Source organism: Macaca fascicularis, chromosome 4 (genome assembly GCF_037993035.2).
Source record: "Macaca fascicularis isolate 582-1 chromosome 4, T2T-MFA8v1.1".
Classification (NCBI taxonomy): domain Eukaryota; kingdom Metazoa; phylum Chordata; class Mammalia; order Primates; family Cercopithecidae; genus Macaca; species Macaca fascicularis.
In genome coordinates this window covers 142777637-142784427 of record NC_088378.1, presented here as the reverse complement: position 1 = coordinate 142784427, position 6791 = coordinate 142777637, and the positions used below count along the sequence as shown (strand labels likewise).

Sequence of the window (6791 nt, the reverse complement as noted above, 5' to 3'; positions counted from 1 at the left end):
ACGTCCCAGCACGGTCGCTTGTGTAACTCAGGACGAGGCTGCGCTATGCGCCCGCGCGCTTTTTCAAGTCTGTGGCCCGGAGTTCACTTTGAGGACTGGGATCACCCGTCACCCCGCCCTGGTCTACGGAAAATGAAATGTGTTTACTGATGTAGAAACGGAATAACGGCGCTGCGGGCTGGGGAGGGCGGAGCTGCCTTCAGGCTTCTGGTCTCCAGCTGCGGGTCACTCACACCTGCCGCTGTGAAATGCAGACCCGCGGGGCAGGAATTCCGAGTCCGGGCTGGAGCGCGATCTGGAATCTGACTCGCTTGAAACAGCACCGCGGTGGATTCGGAGCCGGGTGAGTAGGGAAATGCGCCTTAGTCCCTCCCACGGGCCGCCCACTGATTCCAGGATCCGAAAACGCTTCCTGCTGCTCCGTCTCCCCGGGAAGGCAGAGACCGCCTCTGAGCCGTTCTGATGGAAAGGGGCTCAGCCGTCCGAAGGAAAACCCACAACTAACAGGCCAGGAAAAAGCCTCCCAGGGTCCCGCCCCTTCAGTGAGGATCCTAATTTACTCCCCGCGTGTGGCCCCATCAAAGACTGGAGCGAAGGTCACTGAAATGATACAAGATCAGCGGGGCCCAGGGCGCTGCGGCTCACGGAATCCGGTGATAGCGCTGCCTCGCGCCCCTTCCCTGACCTGCCCCAGGCGGACGCGGTGATGTGTGTTGGCCTCCAGGCTGGAATACATGGGGATCGAAAGCAGAGAATGGAGAAAGGAGGGAAGAATGGGGGGAACGTTTCGAAGAAAGGAAGGGAGGGGGAGAAAAGGGGAGAGAAAAGGTGAAGGTGAGAATAATATTTGAAAGATGTAGTTTTATTATTTCTAACTTTTAATTTTGCCCTTTATCTAGTTTTGTTATTTATGAACATTTTTACCATAGCTTTTTTCTCTCTGTGTGTGAATCTGTAAATATATGGCTTATTATTCTTATTTCAGAGTCTGCGAGGTGGTCCAGCTGCAGAGAACACAAGCTTCTACCTCCAGATGTGCCAGGGTGTATCTCTTGGGTACAAAAACAAGGGTTTTGTTTTGTTTTACAAAGTCAGAGTACAAACCTCAAATAGGGTAATATTTTTAAACCATTATTGGGACATACTTTGCATACAATAAATCTATGTATTTGAAATGTACAGCTCATGGAGTTGTACTGCTTCGCTGTTTTACACAACCACATATCTGCTACCACAATGGAGATAAAGAAATAACATTTCCATAGTCCTCTAAAGAACAGTCATGCGTTAAAATTCCATGCAGTCCTTAAAAAGAGGACGATGAATTTTTAAGTATTGTTATGAGAAGATCTGTGCCCAGCCTACTTTTACTCATTTTTAAAAGGATAAGGATGTATGGATGTAAGGATGTACCACTAATGCCATTTACATAATATATATTTTAAGTAGGGAAAACCCGGAGGATTACTCACCAAAATTTTGGCAGGGACCCTAGGGACTGTGGTAACGTTGTGACTTTTGCTTTCTCTGAAATGTTGGAATTTTATATTACAGTATAAACTCGGATTTTGGTCAGGCACGATGGCTCAGGCCTGTAATCCCAGCTCTGGAAGCTGAACGATAGCTTGAGCCCAGGAGTTGGAGGCTGCAGTGAGCTAGGATCTCACCACTACACTCCAGCCTGGGTGACAGAAAGAGACTTGTCTCAAAAATAAATAAAGAAAATTTAAAAATAAAAATAATAAACTTGGCTTTGTATGGTGGTTAAGAAAAATATTTGTTTGAAAATATTATGAATGTAAGCTGCACACCCAAATAGTTACAGGATTTTAAAAACCAAAGTGTTAATTAAAACCCAACTCCAGAAACTCACTTTTAAGGGGACTTCATATTTTCAGGTCATTAAATCTTTCTCAAAGTGTCTTTGATAGAGCTGTTTTTAGTGCAGTAGGGAGATGTGTAACCATTTTACAAAAGGGGCAGGCTGTAATAAAAAGGGAAACGCAAAATCCAGTGGGGACACGCTGACTGTCCCATTTATTTTCAAAGGACGTTTGAAAACTGCACTGCTATAGTGTCTTTGAGTTGAGACAAAGTCGAGGAAAATCTTGTTCCTGGAGTGTTGATTTCCTTTTTCCAAGGGCCAAAGCCTTTCGAAGCAAGTCTAAAAACTCAGGCTGACTTTCAGATCTGAAGAAATCTCAAGAATGTTTGTGCGGATAGCGACGCTCTAAGAATCCAGCTCACTTGGGCTCCAAGCTCTCTGGAGCTTCACCCAGTGACAATGGGCGAAAGGACAGGACACAGTGAAATGGCACCAGTGAGTCAGAGGCCAAAGGAGGATTTCTGGCCAGAGGGCGCAGGATGTGCTTTGTCATAGTGAGGTTGGGGTAGCGGTGCACAGGCAAGGACACTCTGGGAATAAGTGGCAGAGAAAAAGGCGCGCTAGGAAGGATCCAAAGCCTTTAACTTCTCCTTCCTTTCCTTCCAGTTGGATTGGAGGGGACCAGCATGGTCCCTGAATGGGAGGTCCGTGGGGTGCAGAGAATGGGGTCTCTGCAAAGGGGCGTTGCGCGCCCCACACAAGGCTTCTGGCACCCTTCTCCCAGCTACTCCTGATGAGTTCAAACTAGGAGGAGACTAAGACTCGTCCTTTGCAATGTAGACTCCGTATCTCGCGCTTCGGCTGGTTTACTAAATCCATCTTAATAAAACACAAAAACCAAGAACCAAATTCTGCCTGTGATATTTCTGACCGCTAGAAGGTCCTCCCCCTCCCCATTCCTCGCGTGCTCTCTTCTTGCCCCGCCCCCTCCACTTTGTCTCCACTTTCCCATCCCTGTCCATCTCTGGACCCCACTCCTGAGTATCTCCCCCCTTCTTCAGAGGACTTCGCCTCATGGAGTACAGACTCCTCCACCTCCAGGAAAAAGAGACAAAGGCCACTGGGAGGGACCTGAGACACTCCTGTTACTCCGCCCCTGAAGTCAGCCCGCCCCACAACGCTCCTTCAGGCTGTGTGTGTGTGTGTGAGTGTGTGCCTGTGCGTGTGTGCCCGTGTGTGTGAATCTGTCTAAATATGTGTGTGAATGTGTGTGCGACTGTGTGTGCCTGTGTGTATGAGTTAGCATGTGTGTCTGTGAGAGAGTGTGTACGTGTGTGTGTGTGTGTGTGTGTGTGTGTGTGTGTGTGTGTGAGAATGGGAGTCAAAGTGCTAAACTTGGCATCCAGGAAACCTCCCCACCTTGGCACTGCACGCAGGAGTCAGTGTTATGTGCACCTGTGCTTTTATTTCAGGAGCTGGGACAATTATATTAATCAGATGTGCAGAGAGCCAAGGCCCCCACACTGGAAAGCGTTAGAGAGGAGGGTGAGATTGGAGGGTTCCCTGACTCCAAGTCTCCCGATCCCTCTTACACACAAGGATCTTGAAAAAAAAAGTGCAGGACACTCCATTCTCTCCTGGGACCGACAGGCAAGCCAGAGCCACCGTGCATGTCAAATTCCATCAAAGAAAAAAAATTATAGCAAAATTTCCATGTCACACTTTTAAGCCTGCACAATGGCTCAAATAGAACCAATATCAAATAAATAAATAAATAAATAAATTCCTAGCTCAGGTGAGATCACTGAAGTTGGCTGTCAGGTGTTAAGGAAACTGCAGGCATAAAGAAGGTCACCTCTAGCCCAATCGCCCCTGCATCTTAGGGCCCTTAGAAAGGACCCTCTCCATTCAATAGTGCAGGGTATGGATATTTTGGGGGAGAAATGTAGACTGTCCTTAGACCCCTGGGGTTTGTACATTCACTTTCTGACTTTTTAGGTGTTGACTTCATTTTTGAACAAATTACAGTTACATAATTTGCTTTAACTTTAAGTGTAAAACAAGAAAATATTCCTGAAACAGGAAGCAAGGGCCAGGTGACCTGCACTGTCACCCCCCTCTGTGGCTCCCTGATGCAATAAAATTGTGAGCCAACAAATCCATGGCTAGGTAAACAGTCAACTCCATTTCAGCAAATGTTTCAGCGGTTCCTTCTTGCCTAGCAATGTTCTATCTTTACCACCGCTGTAATATTTTAAGTCTATTTTTTTGTAACTGTTGGTTTTTAAATGATTCATGTATATTTATTAATTAGGTTTATTGCAGTAAGCTACCTGGAATCAATTGTGGAATGAAGATCGGTAAATAAATGTGTGGTTCTCTATTAAATAACTGCTAAGACCATCTGAAAAATGTATTAACCCCAAATCCAATCACTTCACGCTCCTCTACTGCCTCCTCCCCAGAGCCACCCTCTGTAGGATAGTAACCCAGAAGGGCCTTCCAGCTGGGCTGCCTGTGGCCTCTCATGCAGCTGTCCATCACCCACACGACAGGCACAATGAACCTTTCAAATGGGAATTAGAGCACATCCTCAACACCACTTCCCAGAGATACTCCAGCCTCTTCCCTTCCTCTCACCATTTCCTATCAGCCCCTCATCACAGGGCCCTTCCGGCCATTCTAGCCTCATCCCATCACTCTCAGTCCAGCTCACTCATCTCCACTCGCACCAGTCTCTTGTCACTGCTTCATCCTGCCTCTGCCACTGGCCCCTGCTGGGACTCCCACAGGCACCTGCTCCCCAGAGATCCACATGGCTCACTCTTCATGCCATTAGTTCTCTGCTCAAATGTCCCTTGGTCAAGTTTTCAGGAACCTCTTACCCAACAAAATACATCTCCTGCCATCCTCACCACCACCAATCTTCTAACCCAGGTATATTTTCTCCATAACAATTATGACTGATATTAGAATAAATTTGAAAGTTGTCATCTATGCCACTGAAACATCTTTGAGGCCAGGACCTTGTCCAGTCACCACTTGCATCCCCAGCATCTAGAATATCCCAGTACAGAGGAGGGACTTGAAAAATAAGGGGTGAAAGATGGGTGAATATAATTGGTATGCTGCTTTTGAGAAGCAATTTTACAACATGTGTGTCCAAGGCGGGTGCATCACCTGAGGTCAGGAGTTCGAGACCAGCCTGATCAACATGGTGAAACTCTGTCTTTTCTAAAAATAAAAAAATTAGCCAGGTGTAGTGGTGCACGCCTGTAATCCCAGCTACTTGGGAGGCTGAGACACAAGAATGGCTTGACCCTGGGAGGTGGAGGTTGCACTGAGCTGAGATTTTGCCACTGCACTCCAGCCTCAGTGACAGAGTGAGACTCCGTCTCAAAAACCAAACCAAACAAAAAAAGTTCGTGCACTTTGACCAAATAACTTATATTTGAGAAATCTATAATTCTACAATGAAATCGAAAATATAGAAGAATCTTTAGGTATAAGGATATTAATCAGATATTATTGACAATAAGGAAGAAGAACTTGCAAAAGAAAAGTAGGTAGGTCATTTTTTGGAAATAGTATACAGCCAGGAACAGTACTGTTTAAGAAGAATTTGTGATAACATATAAAGTTGCTTATTGATAATAACGAAGTTTGAAAAAGAAAGATTCAAAATAACTCATACAGTGTGACTACACTAAGTCGTCCTGCACAGACACCACAAGCACAGAAACCAGGGATGGAAACTCAGGGGGCAGCTGCAAAGCACAGCTCCAGGGCCCCTCTTCACTGGAGTCTTTGAGGCTCTGCCAGGCAGAGGTTCATCCTGATCCCCCCAGTGGGGAGGCAAGTGTTTTCCACATTTCTGCTTCTCCATATTTTTTATATTTTCTGTAACTGAGCAGATTCTACTTTCTAAAAGGATAAAATGCTGATTATGAAGTTTTACAACATTTGAAATACAATTTTAATGAAAAAGTCCAAATGTCCTGTCCCAAGTCAGGTCACTTTCTTTTTTTGTTAGAGATAGGGACTTGTTCTGCCACCCAGGCTAGAGTGCAGCAAGTTGATCATAGTTCACTGTTGTCTTGAGCTCCTGGGCTCAAGTGAAGAATCAGTCTCCAGAGTAGCCAAGACTACAGGAAAGCACCAAAATTACCATCCAATTAAAAAAAATTGAACAGAATACATCTCACTGTTTCCTAGGCTGGTTTTGAACTCCTGAGCTCAAGTGATCCTCCTCCTTTAGGCTCCCCAATGTTCTAGGATGACATAGGTTAGCCACTGTGCTCAGTCCTAACTTACCTTGAAGCAAAGTCTCCTCACAACATCACAGCACAAAAACTCCAGCTGATGGAGCCTTCAGAAAGAAGAAATACACTCTTCCTCCACAATGTCTGATCCATCCCTGGTTATAGGCATCGGCTGAATGATAAAGTCAACACTGAGAATATGACCATTTTAGATTATCGATTGTCATTTAATTTTAATTCCACCACACCTGAGAGAGTGGGATGGATTCTTTCTTTTATTATGATGTGAGCATCTGAGTCTCTTCCATCCTGAACATCTGACATGGGTGCTTCAAAAATGTAGGCCTTGAGACTTAAAGGGCACTCGGTCTCCTGAGCAGGCCCCCTGCACGTGCCACACCCACAGAGGCTCCATAACAGTGGGAAGAGCAGCCAGGGTCAGAGCCCAGGTGGGTTCACACTGAGGGACCATCCACATCCAGGGCACACAGAGGAGGGGCTGAGGTAAGAGTCCAGCCCCTGCCTAGGCTGTGGGTGACAGGTGGGCGGGACAGTCAGCTACTGAATATTACTGGAGTTATTGCCTTTTTTCTCCTGAAGACCCCTGCACACACCAAAACTCTACATTCTTTGTGGAGCAGTTTTCTTTTTAGAAATGTAAACACCCCCCAATCTTAAAGCCACCAAATATCACTCATAGTGAC

General features: G+C 45.9%; 2 long non-coding RNA genes across 4 annotated transcripts; one reads left to right on the top strand and one right to left on the bottom strand.

Annotated features, from left to right (window-relative positions):
• Positions 1 to 154: 154 nt before the first annotated feature.
• On the top strand, positions 155 to 1751 carry LOC107128593 (uncharacterized). 3 transcript variants are annotated; one of them, XR_012434061.1, is made up of 3 exons: positions 155 to 343; positions 986 to 1056; positions 1555 to 1751. It is a non-coding gene; the product is annotated as an uncharacterized lncRNA (long non-coding RNA). The 3 variants fall into 3 exon arrangements; XR_010586044.2 differs by having other exon boundaries at positions 155 to 834; XR_012434060.1 differs by lacking the exon at positions 986 to 1056 and having other exon boundaries at positions 155 to 834.
• Positions 1752 to 2009: 258 nt separating this feature from the next.
• Positions 2010 to 6261, bottom strand: LOC141410142 (uncharacterized). Its single transcript, XR_012434065.1, has 2 exons — positions 6140 to 6261; positions 2010 to 2704 (listed from the first exon to the last, which is right to left on the bottom strand). It is a non-coding gene; the product is annotated as an uncharacterized lncRNA (long non-coding RNA).
• Positions 6262 to 6791: the final 530 nt, after the last annotated feature.